A 15267-nucleotide genomic window follows, 5' to 3' on the forward strand; every position below is an offset into this window, starting at 1 on the left:
TTTATATTTTGGGACTGTATTAATATTAGACTGCATTTGGGATGGCCTGCAAACTTGCTCTGCTCTCTGGATCTCTGCTGAGATTTTTGGTGTGAATGCCAATGTTTATTTGGAGCTTTGTTTGTGATCTGCATACCTGCCTGTCAGGAAATTAATTGGAACAACTTGGGCTTACAGGGATTGAACTGAGGGAGAAAAACAATCTGTCTATTTCAATCAGTGCTTAAGTCATATTTTTTGATTTGTACAAGGAATTGATTGTATAAAGTCCAGATTCTGAATTCATTGAGAATGACATTTATGGGTTTCACTGGCAGCAGCGCAGGCTCTATTTCTGCACATCACAAACAGGAGTGTGTGAGTGCAGGCTAACACAGAATTCAACAGAAGGCTACTTCTACAATGTTTCCTCCACTGTTTTCCTGAAGAGAAAGCAGTTTTTTAGAGACTTGACGGCCCTGAAGTCCAGGGGCCTACAGGGCATCCTTTAAGGGAAACAGTATCTTGTACTTTTCTTGGTTTTGTAGTTTTTTTTAATCTATGGATAGGTTAGCTCCTGGAAACCATCTGTGTTTGCAGCTTTGCCACAGCATTTGCTTTTAACTAAAAAAAATATTAAGCAGAAGTTGGAGCATTCTCTTATCTTTGTTTATTCCTGGTTTTGTTTTTTTCTTTGCTCCTGTGTATGGGAATATGCTTTTGGAGCTGGGGCTGAAGCAGCAAGCATTTCACAGTCCACCTTCTGTGTTATGAACCACCAGCAGCCCATGAACTACAGGCTCAAAAACATTTCAGTGCACTGGGCTGGAGCCCTCTCCCTGTTTAACCATGCAGAGCAGCAGGATACAGTTTTGGCCTGATGTCTGGAACTGGAGAGAAATAAAAGGAGAGATTTGACCGACCATATCTGCTGGTGTGCCGTGAGTCCTGATTTCTTGCCTGGTGGGGAATAGGCAGCTCATTTCCTGCACAATGGGAACTGAGGTGTTTATTGGAAGGTACACACTACTCTGTGGGTCCTTGTGGCCTTTTCCATATGTTTTATCCAGCTTTTGATCCCTAAGCTATAAAACAATCCTAAGTGAGGATTGTTTTATAACTAAGTTCCCAGACCTGGTTATTTATTAGGAGTATTCATTTTCTGATTCCCTTTATTTAAAGCATTCTGGATGCAGGTGCAGCTGTCTGGAATTTTAATTCTTTTCTTTGTGAGCTGGTTACTTTCCCAAATCACTGAGATTCAGAAAATGTTCCTAGGGTTTGACATAATCAGTTGTTGCTACTACAATATGTACCTTTCTGGTACTATTTTTCAAATTATATTACTGAATTTCCAGGAGAGTCATTTCAGTCCAAGATGTATTTTCAGTGCTCAGAAAGGATGAAGGCTTCGAACTCTGTAGTTGGGAAGAGATCACAGTGCAAATGAAAGCAAAAGCAAAAGAGATCTCCCTTAGGGAAAGAGCTGGGGAAATTAGCCAAGGTTCAGGAGCCTTCAAATCTAAGGAAATCCTCAGCAGGGAAAACCTGAGGATCAGAATGGTAAAAATAGGGCAGATGGTGTTCCTTGTCAAAACCCTGGGAAGCTGTGGATTTCCAAAGTGTCTGAGCTCTGGGTATTACTCTCCTCTGTGCCTGGCAGCATGTCACGCTCTCCTGATCCATAACTAGAAATCACAACCCATCTGAGAGGCTGTGGCCCTCCAGCAGCAGGAAAACTGACTGGATTTCCTTGGAAAAAACCCGGCTCATTCAGCTGGTCATGCCCTTTGAAATCACAAAGATAGTTGTCCATCTGCAGGAACAGTCCATGGAGCAGGAGCTTAGGAAGTTGTCACCTACAGTCACATAATGTAGAGTCAATCCTTGCTGTTCCCATGTTTGATATTCTGGAAGAGAATTGGGAAGTGTCATTATCTAGCCAAGATGGAATCAACTGAAATATATTTAGATTTGATCCTGGCTTACTGAACCTTGAACTGATGAGGTCACTAAAGAGCTGCCTGAAGTACAGTGGTTTCTCTTTTTTGATGTCTTTCCAGGTGGACAAATATCCAAATCGATGACTGACTATGGGATGAAGCTTCAGTGGAGGGAAGACAGACTGTATTAATATGGATGCCATGCATGAGAAAAATATTACAGAATAATGAAGGTAAATGCAAAAACTACAGAGGTGGGCACAGGTTTGTTGTCTCTTATGCTTTTTATCCTCTGTACATAAATTCTGTTTTCAGTCCTGCCTGGTAAGATAGCAAAGATGGAGATGTGAAGAGCTTAGTGTGGTAACAGAATCAAGAGCAGGAGACAAACTTTTACCCTTTTCTATGACAAACTTTAACCCATGAGAAAATTAAGTTTTTCCTGTTGTTTTCTCACAATTTTTACTATTGATATGTACATGAGCTGCTTCTATCAAAGGATTAAATCAAAGACTTTGAGGCTAATTCTCTCAGCTTTACTCAGTCAGTCAGCTTGATTTATTGTTCTTGGCTTATACATTTCTCATCAGTTAACTTATTCTCTCAACAGGTGGTAGCATAATTAAAATGGATTTTTATTGCAATTAAAGCATGAAGCTGTTTCTGTTTGCCAAGAATCATTCATATTTTAAATCAGTATATGAGAGAAGTAAAAGTATTGGAGGTGGGTAGTGATTAAAATCACTACCTTGAGAGTGTTGGAGGCAAGTTTTTTGCTTGGAGTACCTTTCTAAAGATGCTTTTTTATTTTTTCTAGTGAGATGGAGGACATTTGATAAGCATGTGGCTGGGTTGTTTCTGAACTGGTGGTGTTAATTGTGCAAAGAAATGTTAATAGCTTTTCAGAGCTCCAGGGAAGGAACCTTCACCGAGAAAATGTGTGTTTAGGCCTGTTATGTCTGACCTGGTTGTTCTGGATTTGTTTTGTGGTCAATAGAGAGAAATTGACACTTTTTGTTCCAATTCAACTCATCTGGGGTGAAAAAGAACGTAGTCTAAAAATGGATCAGACAGTTGGGCCCTCAATACTTATTTCTCACTATTGATTATGAAGAGAGTCTGAGGCTCCAGGCCCAGCTGCTGGCATCTTCACTGCTGATCTCTAAAGTTAAGTGAAATAAATCAGCCTTGGAAATAAATGGAAAATTAATCCCACTGTGGCCACAAACTGGTTTGGTTCCCCCTGCCATCCTATTCTTCACTCTGATTTTAACAACTCAGCTGGTTTTTGTGCTTTCCTCCACCCTGAGGTTCCCACCCAAGAGTAGCCAGAGGGATGAAACCAAGCTCTGCTTCTCTGGCTTTGTGTCTTTCTTACAGTCTGGTGGGGTTTTTGTACTGTAGGATTTGGGGTGGTTTTCAGTTGGCTATTTGTTTGTTTCTGCTTGTTGTTGGATGGTTCATTGGTTTGAACAAATCAATTCCTGTAAATCCTTGTGAGTTGCCAGCTCTGATGGGCTGAGCTCACACTGCACCCAGGCTGAGCTTGGGCTCAGCTGCTGGTGTTTTTGTAGCTCAACCTGGAATAATCCAAACCAATGGGAGAGAACTCTTGGTGTGCCAGCAGATGTGCACACACAGAATGCAGCTGCAGCAGCCTCATCCTGCTGGGAAACAGGGAAAATGCTGAAAATGCTTTGCTGGCGCTGCTCCCTGCTGGCAAGAACAACCATAACTGGTTTCTTGCCTTCCATGGAAGCAAAATGAACAGCAAAACTACGGGAGTATTTCAGGAGTATTTCCTCTGATTAATTTTTTTTTTCTTTTTTTTTTTTTTTTTTGTCTTGGGAATTTGTTTTGAGTGTGGCTATAGTTGTTGTTTTTCTCAAAAATAATTTGTGTGTGTGTTGCTGGTTTATTTGCAGATTATGCAAATTGCCGAATATTCAAAGGACAACGCTTAAATTTTATAAAGTGCCAAGGCTCAATTCTAGTTTATGGAAGCTTTTTTTAGCCACTTCAGCAACTGGTTTTTCAAAGGGACCTGAAAGACCTGAATTTGGCAATCCCATTGAAACTCCAGGTTTTCAATTTGCCTGTGGCAGCTTTGGAGAGCTCATCCAGAAATGCATTTCAAAAGTTGGTCAGGATGAAAAAAAGGAGATTTTTGTGCCCAGAGTTGAAGTCAGCATGCAGAGAAATCTAATGATACACAGCCTTTATTTTGTCTGAGGAGGATGCTTTCTTGTTCATTTTTCAGTTTCCCAGTCTAACACTCTCCAGAGCATGAGTTTGGTGGCAGGCAGAGCAGGTGCTCTGGATTTCCTCCTGGAATTAGATGTGTCCACCTCACGGCCCGTGCTTTTTCTGTCTCAAACACACAAACTGTGGTGATTTGCAGGTTGTCACATTAACAATGCTGCTGCAGCCCCTGTCCTTGTTCCTGCTCCAGGGGCTCCCTGTGCCCATAGCACCTCTGCTGCCTTGAAGATTTTCTGCATTGTGAGGCAATGTAAGCTTATATCCATGTTCAAATTCAGAGGTAAATAGTCCCAGAGGGGTGAGGAGATGTTCCCTGCTCCAAAAGGTGTGAGGTGTGTGACAGCTCTGTGCTGGCCACTGCCAGCCTGCCTCAGGAACTAATCTCATTGTCTTCTGCAGCACATGGATTTTGGCACAGCGCAAGAATTGCCAGCTGTCTCCTGGCAGTTACTGGTGTAAAACCCTGTGGAGTGTGTGCCATCTGCTGCCTGAGCTTGGATTTGATATCCTGGGATGGGGAGCTGGGTGTAGGTGAGGTCTGAGACATCCCTGTGGCATGGGAGGGAAGACTTTCCAAATGTGAGGTGTGAGTGTTGCTTTTTTCCCAGTCTGGAAATGAAACTCAAGATAATTTTAGTAAGGAGGTAATATAAAAAGGGGTTTTAATGAAGGCCTTTGGGGCAGTTATGAAAGATAAAATGTTCTCACTTCCTCCCAAGGGTGAGTACAATTTTGTAGATTTTAGGAAATTAGCGTAATTGATGAAAAGCACCAATTAGGAGGAAAAATGGTGATGCAATTCCCCTCCAAGTCAAGCCCTTTCTCTGGAGCCCCCCATTCAGCACTGGCTGTGCTCTGTCCATGAGGATGGATCCCAAAGAGTTGTTTTCAGCCTTGGCTCCCAGGAAGAACCAAGATAACATTGGAGTCTTTCACCTCCTGGGACTTGGAGCTCTGGAATTTTTGTCTTCCTGCCTAGGGGAAGGCCATGGAAAATTACTGGGAAAACTACTCGCTAATACAATAGGTGACAGGGTTACAAGTATAGGTGTGAAGAATACAGAGAACATGCAAAAGAAAAAAGGCAAAGCACAAATGGCATCGTGAGGACCTGCAGGGCAGGTGCTTGAAGGGGACTTGACATGGCAGAGTGGTTTTACTGAAGTCCATGAGGTCTGTGCTCTCCAGTCCTGCTCCATCAATCTAAGATTTGCCCTTTTCCCCATGGATTTCCTATGTTTAAAATATGATTTTTGATCATAGAAAAATTCTGATCTTGCAGAAATCGCCTTGTGAGAGCAAAGCACGCTACCACAACTTCTTTTAGATTAGTAGCCTTATTTTTAACATGCAATTTAATGTAAGAACATGGAAGTTCTCTCTGTGTTTTTGATGTGTTTAAATCCATACTCACCCTAAAATGGTGTTTTGCATCCCTTTTCTATGACAAATAGTTTTGTGTCAGTATATAACACCTTTCTAATATTCCTTTCTAATATCACTCTGCAGCTTTCACTACAAAGGGGATATTTTTGAAACAAACACAATCTAGTGTAATCATTTGGTGGTTTATATAATTTAAAACCATTGAGCAAACAGTGAAAATTAAATAAGCAATCTTTACCTGAGAATGATTATTTAAAACAAAGCTATTAATAAAATCCTCTGACAGGTGGAGGCACTTAGTAATATCAATCAGTTCTCTCTTTCGATATGAAGTATTCATTTTATAAATTTATTTATTCTCTATATAAAGTTTGTTGCCTCTTGAAAAATGGTTTGCTATTGGGAATGCATCTTGCTATTCATTTAGAAGAATGTTCTGTAGGTGATAGGGACAGGATTTCAACAGTTTGAGGGAAAAAAGAACAAGTGGTTATGTTTTGCAAACATGAAGATGAGGCTGAGTGCTGGATTAAGAAAGAGATTAAGAGATGGCTTTGTGGAAATCTTCTATTCAGGTACAGTGTTTGCTATGTGGAGATGACAAGTTGTAGGCATTGCTAGAAATGCATGATTTTTCTGTAATTCCTTATTTCTTAATTATCTTTCTCTGTTAAATAGAATTAACATTGTTAATCTCTGTGAAATCTTTTGGGGACTCAAAGATAATTTGTTTCAGGCTGGTATGGAAGTCATGAAGGGCAGAAGTAGAATTTAATTGTAAGGACTTAATTAATCATTCAGGTTGCTCGGCTGATGATCTGCATGAAAATTGTAAAACAGAATAAATGCCAATAGCTGTGAATCATATCGGCATGGGGTTGTTTAAAAAAAAATCCAATGTTTCGGGGTGTTTTTTTCCCCCCAGGTATTTTAAAAAGGCACCATGCTCTCAGTGTACTGAAATAGAGGAGGGAGATCTGATTTCATGTTCCATTTGCTCTGTGTTTGGGGTGCAAAGAGGGAGGCAAACACCTGGGTGCTCTCTGCAAAGGAGCAGCCAGGTGTTTAAAATATAGATAATTTAAATAGCTCCAACAGGACTGGAACTGGAAAATTGGTGTCTATTCAGTCTAAGGAAACCTCTCCTCTGTGGGGAAAGTAGATATTTAGTCAATCTGAGAAAATCCAAAGGGAAGTTCTGGAAAAATTCCACTTAGATTTTATAAAACTAGTGTCAAATAAAAGTAATTTAAGTGTCAGAGACAATGGTGGTTGTATTTTCCTTTACTATAGTCTTGTGAAAGGGGATGTGCTGGCTTTTTTGTTATTTTCTAATTGACTATACAGTAATACACTGCCCAAATTCACTTCTGGCTAAATATACACAGGTTAGACTATGCCTAATCTCTGGAAAAAAAAGTGCTAATATAGACTATCTCTTAGACATGCCAACCTTTTATTTAATGTGCTGTATATTTTTGTTCAGCCTGTAGTTTTAAGTTTTACTGGGCAACAAGAAAAACATGTTGTTCTCCAATGCAAGTGATTTTGCACCATGTGGTTGAGTCAACTGAGTGGCTGGAGGGAGTTTGGAAAAGGGAATTATAGCCGGTTCCAAGGCAGGGGGAAAGCAATGTCTGAAAAGAGGAGAAAACAACAAAGAGAATTAATAAGGTAATGGCAGAAAAGCAAAAATTTTCCATGTTTGTTTGATCATCCAAGGAGCTTTGGGAAGATGCACTCAGCTGAATTACATTTTTCAGGGTAATAGGATTTGTATAGGTCAGTGGCTTCAGGTTTTTCTTGAGGCTTGTGATGGATCATGTCACAGCAAGGTTGGTAAAAGTGGCCATTTATTTTCTTTTTTTATTTTAGATTTGTTATTTGTTGAAGTTTGTTGAGGTCTGTTGAAATCCACACCTGGAAATACATTTTACAGTGCAGTGGTGGGATCATGGCATAATCATCAGCATAGACCTTGAGACCATAATGGAATTATGGTCTAAATACAAATTACAAATCATGTACCTGTTCTTGCTTCCCCTTTGCTTCTGAAAATACTCATCCATACTAACCTGAGGGTGAAGGAGGAGGGGAATTCTCTTGGAATTCTTCCTTAGCCAGTGTTATGTTGATAAGGCAATGTTATGCTTTATTTCTGCATCTGCCCAGCCCTGGTTCAGGTATGTGGTTAGGAAAAGTTTGTATTTCCCTGTGTACAGCACTTCTGGAACATGGAGTCTATGCAGAATCCTCTGTGTTTCTGACTTGTTATTCAGAATCACACATGGATAATTATTCTTGTAAAATAAAAACCCAATAGTTTGGCAGTGACTTATGAAGAATGCTATTTGTGTTAAGTCTTAGGTTATAGCAAGGGTTGGCTTGTTTTCCTTGCAATAACTCCTTTTTTTTTTCCCCTAATCCAGTGGAATATCCTGATAAATGGTGTAAAAGGTGTAGGGAATGGTGGTCAGTTTGTGGTTTTTTTCCTTCCCCTGCCAGGGGAGGCTGCAATGACAGGTGGAGGAATTTCACTCTGGTGAAATCTTTGCCCACATAGAAAGGGAGTGCACAGAGAAAAATCATGTTTAAAATCCTTGGTGCTTGTGTGTTGTGCTTGGTACCCTGGGAGTCCCCTGAATTAAAGCAGCTTTTGCAAGAATGTCCCAACAGAGACCTCATTAAAAGCCCAGCTCCAGAGATGCTGAGCAGTCCTGAGATGATGTGATCTGTAGGGTGAAGGAAAAGGATGTGGCCTGGAAGCATCCATTCCTTGAGGGGCTACCTCAGACACTGAGGAACAAGCTGGGGAGTGCTTGACTGCTCTGGAAGGGAAAAAAATCCCCCTCCAAAAGGGAATTCCCAGTAATTTCTGTGGCTGCTGCACCTCGCATGTGAAATGTCAGAGTTCCTGTGTCTCGTGCTGGTGCTCCCTGGCTCCCTGTGGCCTCACAGCCTGGAGCAGGTGGAAATTGGCCCACTGTGCCCCTTCCTGGTGTGGTGGCCTTGCTCCTGCACCACTGCCTTTGCAGGGCAGCCTCAGGTGTGGTGCAAAGCAGGAGGTCACCAGGACTGAGCAAGGCTGGGGATCAGGCTCCTTACCCACAGCTACTCCTGCTCTCCCTGCATGAGAAGAAAGGGGATTTATTTCAAAGGTGTAAATGCTGTTGAGTTAAACCTGGGATTTCATTTCCCTGGAAAGAGCAGAAGGGCTCCCCCTCTTCTGCTTTCCCCTTCCCATGTACATATTTCAGTTGTGCTTTTCTTGTTTTAACACCTGTAAAATGGTGTTAAACCATAAAATGTTTTTTTTTTTTAATGCCTGCTTCTTCAGGTCAGAACATTTGCTGATGGAGAGAAGCTTTTAGCCATATGTTAAATGCACATGCTGTCAGACTCAAATGCAGCTCTGGGATTTAAAAGGAAATTTCCAAGCCCTGTTGTTTCTGCCACTTGCTGTGGTGTCTGTGTGGTTGGGCTCTTCAAAGGGGTTTAGCAGAGCAGAGATGTTGTGAAAGGGCTGTAGACACAGTTCCAAGCAGAAGCATTAAAATATTTGCCTTGGGGAGAAATGAAAACATCTGAATGTTTTCAAAGAGTAAGTAATTCTTCTATGCCCATGCAAATTGTAAATAACAGGTGCTTCAAGCACTATCATTTGAGTTGTGTTTTGTTGTGGGAAGTTCCCACTTTCTATCCTTTACCTCAACAATATTTTAAGAGGTGTGCATATACAAATTATATAATCTTACTTCCCACCTTCAAAAAAGTGAGAAAGCCCTATTTTCCTAATCCCCATTCTTATTTAGATTTGGCAGGAAAGAATACTCAGCTGTCAGCTTGCACAGAGACAGGATCAGCTCAGATCTTGGGCAGTGGTTTCTGAGTTCTGAGGAATAGACTCACATGGTCCTTTGCCTGTGGACCCACCCCAGAAAGTGCAATTTCTGAGTTCTTATCTCAGCCTAGTGAGGGGTTTCACACCTTTCCCCATGGCACAGGAATGTATTTAAAAGCTGTACAGCTTCATAAGTGAAGATCAGATCAAAATGTCATCAATAGGTCTGGCTGCTATCCCCAGGCTGGCCTCTGATTTCATATTCTCTTGGGAAAGCTGTTTAATACATGGTGTTCTCACCCAAAATACTCAAGCCATACATTTTGGGGACAAAAACAAGATCTTTAGGTGACAGGAGACACCAAAGGGCAAAAATCATGCTTTACCATGATGATTATTCTTCTCCTGAGAAAGGTGCACTTTTCAGTTTTAACACTGCTTGGTGATGATTAATCGGGTTGTGCAGATTAAATTTTCAGTGAGAGTTATGAGATACTTTCCTAAAGAATAATGCATTTTAAATGTTATGTGAGATTTAAGAATTAAAATTTTATCTCATATTTCAAGGAATTTTAAATGACCTTCAGACTGAACCAGCCAGTGGTTTGAATATGCTAATGAAATCACTTTGCTGGCAAGATGTTTTGTTTGGAAATGAAACACAAAACTGCTGACCGTGTTGAGCTGCTGCTGTTTGTCTGTCTAAGGCAGTAATATTCATCCATGCAGGGTGTGCAGGCAAAGTTCAGGGATGAATATAGATGACCCGGATTTTCTGGGAGCTCACAGAATGGTGTCCTTTAGGTTTTGATCTTTGTAACCAGCTGATGACCTTTATTTTACACTGATAATGAGAGAAAGCGGTGTTACTCTATCACTCCTCTCCATGAATACAGAAAATAATTGAGTTCTCATCGCTAATCATTTTAGTGAAATCAGAAAGTCCCACTTAGTCCTTATTTTGTACTTTTACGGAGTAATGTTTCTGAAATATTGTGAGAATGTTTACTGCTTAATTCACTGCTCACTGAAGATAGCAAAGTCTGACTCTAATATTTTGAGTGAATTTCAGTTTTTTGGGGGCTGTTTTCTGTTTGGTTTTTTTTTTTTTTCCTACTTGATCATTTTCATTAGACTCACCTAGAGGAATGTAAGTAAATTTCCAGGTTGAAGTATGAACATTAAAATTGTCTTGGTAAAAAAGAGCAAAATGTATCTGTACAGGTAGTGATCTAAAGAATTAAAGTTGTCTAAATAAATTAAAAATCCAGACCTCACAAGATTCAATTGAATTTGAATTCAATGGAATTGATTCAATTGAATTTTAAAAAATCCACAGATTTCCTTTTTATTTTGTGCCTTTACTACTGTAAATCTTATGAAGTAACATTGTATAAATTATCACAAATCTGGATAAATTCCAAATGAGTGGATGTCTGAAGTCGCAGTTTGTCTGGGAACTTTTTCTCCCAGTTTATTCTGTTTGTTCAGTTTACCTTGTACAGTGCTCACAATGTTGCAGATTAAAAAAACTTGGGTATTTTTTCTAAAATAACGTCAGGCAGTAAAAAACCAAAAAACAAAAGCAAAAACAAAACAAACAAACAAAAAAACACCAAAAAAATCCCCCAAAAAACAACAAAAAAAGGACACCCAGAGCATTAGGAGAGAACTTTGATACAGTTTTTGAAATTCTGAATTACTTTTTGTCGAAGCCAAAAGTTTCCATTTAAAATTGTTTATTTGATTTTATGGCAAAACTTGTTGGAACTGAAGATTTTGCCTTTAGTTTTGGAACAATTTTAGAGCTGAAAAGTGTTCATCACTGTTGCTGGTCAGATATCCAAATGTATTTGGGAACATATCATCCAGTTTCTCTTTCGTGTGACACATAACGAGGGAGGAGTGGGGAGTAGGGACAGGAGGCACAGATGAGCACAGCAGAGGCTGATTTTGATTCCAGAGGGAGAAAAAAAGAGCATCCTCATTATTCAGTAAATTCCTTGTGAATTTTACCACATCCTTATCCCAAGCTTCCAATAAAATTGACCAGTGGGCAAATGGATTAATCAGTCTCACAGAACTTTATTTCTGGTGTTGTCTATTGTGTGCTCCTTGCACTTCCCTGGAGAGGCTTGGGCATGTGAGGCACATACTCACCTCTCCCTGTGAATCATGGAAAGGGCCTGGGCTAGGAAATTTTCTTGGTTATTCCTTTTATTTAAGTTAATTTTTGAGAGCTGGACATGGGGCTACATATGTGAGATGCATGGAAATGCTCATGAGGATTGTCTTGCTATAGCAGAAAACTTTCTGTGACCCACCATGGGCTGGAGCAACACTGGGACCATGAAGTTCTTCTCCCCAGGGAAAAGCAGAAGGTGCAAGCTGTCCAAAGGTGGCACAGGCTGTAATGGCAAAGGCATCTTGCTGTGGTAAACAGCCATGGAAGAAGGCTTCGAGCCTTCAAATGTACTCTGAACCTTTCAGGATTTTTGACCTCTACAAGGAAATTTCTGAAACCCTTTCAAAAGATGGTGAGGGTGGTATTCGATGCCCTGTCTGGGAACTAAAAAGAAATTTTGCTTTCAGAGATATGTGAAGTAAAAGATACTTACAAGAAAAGTATCTGGGGGGTTGTTCACTGTCCTTTTTTCCCTTTTTTCCATTCAATTGCTTGGATATGTAAGCCCATTTTCCAAGAAAAATTGTGTTCAGTAGATTTTTGCACTGTGGGCAGGGAACTAGCAGTACTAATTTGTACTGCTGGTTAGATTCTGGTTTTTCTGACAGAAACTTTTCTTGCCAGCTTATCCTTAGTAAAAGGATAAATTCATAGCAAATATACAGCCATAGATGATGGGTTCTTAGGTGATGTGTGATGTTGATGAATTTCAGTATTCATGTGGTAGATATTCAAATGGCTGACCTGGGTGGTTCCAAGGTGTTTTCTAGGGCCAGATTTGTCATCTCGGCAATCTGGCTTAGCAGCTTTACCCTGGCAAGCAATCTCCCTTAAGTTCAATTCATTTTTTGCCCTGCTGTATTTACACTCATTTAATTTTTCTCTTCCTTCCATCTTTATGTTATCTCAGGGTATGTCTAAAGGGGCATTTCTGCAGCATTTCAGATGTGGAAATGGTAAATTTCTCTTGTTTACTTGAACATCTTTCACTTTTTAAATAAACAAGACTTGTTGATTAACAGCACTTAAGGAACAAGTGTTCTGCTAATGAAAGTATAAACTCAGAAGTAGAGGATGCATATTTTGCTCCATTTTATGTTATGTGGAAGGACCTTTAAAGTGCATATGCAAGACTCAAAGTACCACTTGCACTGCATTTGTACAGGATTATTTACAAAAGCTTTGTGAAAACAACGTTTGTCTTGTGCCTTGAAAAGCAAAACTGAGAAAGAATTAATGGTTTGGCTACTGTAGCATGATGAAAACTTCCTGGGGCTACAGATCCCCTCTCTGAAGTGACATGAGAAAAATTGAAGGAAAGGCATTTGGAGAAGAATAAAAGCACTGGAACTCTAGGCCCCTGAAAACTCTAGGTTTCTAGAAATAGCATTATGTGGCTTTAAATTTATGACTGGATATATAAATTTGTTTCTTTCTGTAGAAAAGTTCTGATTTTCCAAAGGAAACCATGGGGAAAAAGACTTTTGCTACTGAAGTTATGTTGTCCTGAAAAAACTGAATATGAGTCAATTGCAGTAGATGTGAGTTTTAAACCTGGCCTTTAACAAATGTGAAATCATGGTCAGTAGCAATATTTTGTAAATGCTTTAAAGCTGTTGAGTGCAAGTTGATTTTTTCCCCACATACTTAACTCATTCCTGGTATAGGTCTCCTGTCTGATCATAATTGTTTGCAGTTATGATCCTACCGTGTTTTTCACTGGAATAAAACTGGAATGAGCTTGGATCACTTCCATTAGGTGTCAGAGTCTCCACCAGTATATTTGCAATGTGAATCATTTTGAGGACCATCAGTCTGACAGGGAGCATGAAGAAAAGCAGTGGAATTTGTGTCTGTTATTTCAGATTGTGGCTTTCATAGATAAATTTAACCATATTTCCTGCTGGGAGCTGCTGCCCTGGCTCAGGTTGTTGTTTGAGAGCCGTGGGAACAGCACCTTTCCCTGCAGATAACAGATCATGTCTGTGCTGCACGTTCAGGGGGCTCTTTTCTGCAGAGGTGATCTAAAGTTAAGGACAGGTGGCTCAGAGAAACAACTAATCTTGCATTCTTTCTGGTCTTTATCAAGTAGTCCCACTCGGCCTAAATCAGGCTTTAAGGCTTTTGTTTGCTCTAATGCAATTGCACATGTGTTTTACTCAGACTCCAGTGAGCCAGACTTTGGCAGCAAGACTGGATAAGCTTTCTATGGGTTTTTAAAAAGCAAATTGCATTGTGCTGCTCCCTGGGAAAGTGTCTTCCTTGAACATGTTTAATCCACTCCCCCTCCTGCATGAAACTATCCCTGGCATACACTGAGAGTTTGTGACTCACAGTTTGTGTCTTACCTAAGAAAAAATAGGTTTTTTTTTCCTGTGCACAGTGTTATGCACTTAGAGATGTCTTTTTCATTTTCAGTGTGGGAAGTAAACCCCCTTTCCCTTGTGGGCATTTCAATGACATGAGCATAGTTATTGCGCCTCAAGGACTTTCTGCACAGGAAAAACAAGGGGAAGAACTGGGTAAAAGTGCAGAAATATGCAGATCTCTAGACCAGTTTTATAGTTTTTACCCAACCCAGTGAAAAATAGCCATGAAATTATAGAGTTAAAACCTGGGAATTTCAGTGTTCTGAATGAAATGAAATGTGACACAAATATTTACACATGAGTAAATTGTACAAAAGTGTATGGGGTGGCAGGATGCAAATTGCAGTGTTATAGAGTTGAAGATCACCCTCTCCATGTGCAGTGAAGGCAAAAATGAAGCACACTTCCCAAAGAGCCATTATTAGGATAGATAGACAGACAGACAGACATCCACACACTCCTCTGCAGAGTGTAAATGTGTGAGTGACTTTTTCTGTGGGATATATTTCAGCTGCAGGACTGTCATAGTGATTAGATTTGTAGAGACTCCAACCTCTGCAAGCTCTTTATTTGTACAAGTATTATAGTTTCCATTTATCTACGAAAGGGCTTGGAGACCTGGGAAAAGGAATAAATGAATCAAAGATGCTGCCGAGACTTGCCTGTGCCAGATTTTCTTTGTAATTTTGTGGTTCTTGGCAAAGGTGAGGCTGGAAATCCATGTTGTTGACCAGCATGGAATGATCTCTTGGGAACAGAAATGCTGTGCTCCTGTGGAGGAAAATGATGGTGTTTCCCTTTCCAGACCTGAGATCTTAAACTGGGATGCTATTTCTGAGCCAAGAAAACCATATGAAGGGATCTTTTTGCCTCTAAAGCAGTTTCATGCTGTCTTAAAAACCCTCAGTGGGTTTTGATGGCTTTCTTCATTATTTTGGGATTCAGTCAGAAGAGATTTATGGGGCAAAGAATCAGTGTACTGCCATGGAATAAGGACTGTAGTTCTACCTAAGGAAAGACATTAAGGTAAGCCCAGAATTATCCAATAAATCTTCATTTCGCCCCATCATCCTTATAGAAGTAATTGCCCCCCAGAAGGCCAGTTTAAGTGAGAATTCAGCAGGAAGCAGATGGGGTTGTGTGACATTTACCAGCATCATGGCACCATCCAAATGGAGAATGGCGTCTGGGTTTTAGGGCAGAAAACTCCCTTTTTGAGCTTTTGAGAGCACTTGTAAGTGCAGAGAAGGAATTGCCTCTTTATTCAGTAGTCTGAAATTCCTGCCAGAAGCCTTCAGCTGA

The sequence above is a fragment of the Ammospiza caudacuta genome, chromosome 2, assembly GCF_027887145.1.
Source record: "Ammospiza caudacuta isolate bAmmCau1 chromosome 2, bAmmCau1.pri, whole genome shotgun sequence".
In the NCBI taxonomy this organism is placed as follows: Eukaryota; Metazoa; Chordata; class Aves; order Passeriformes; family Passerellidae; genus Ammospiza; species Ammospiza caudacuta.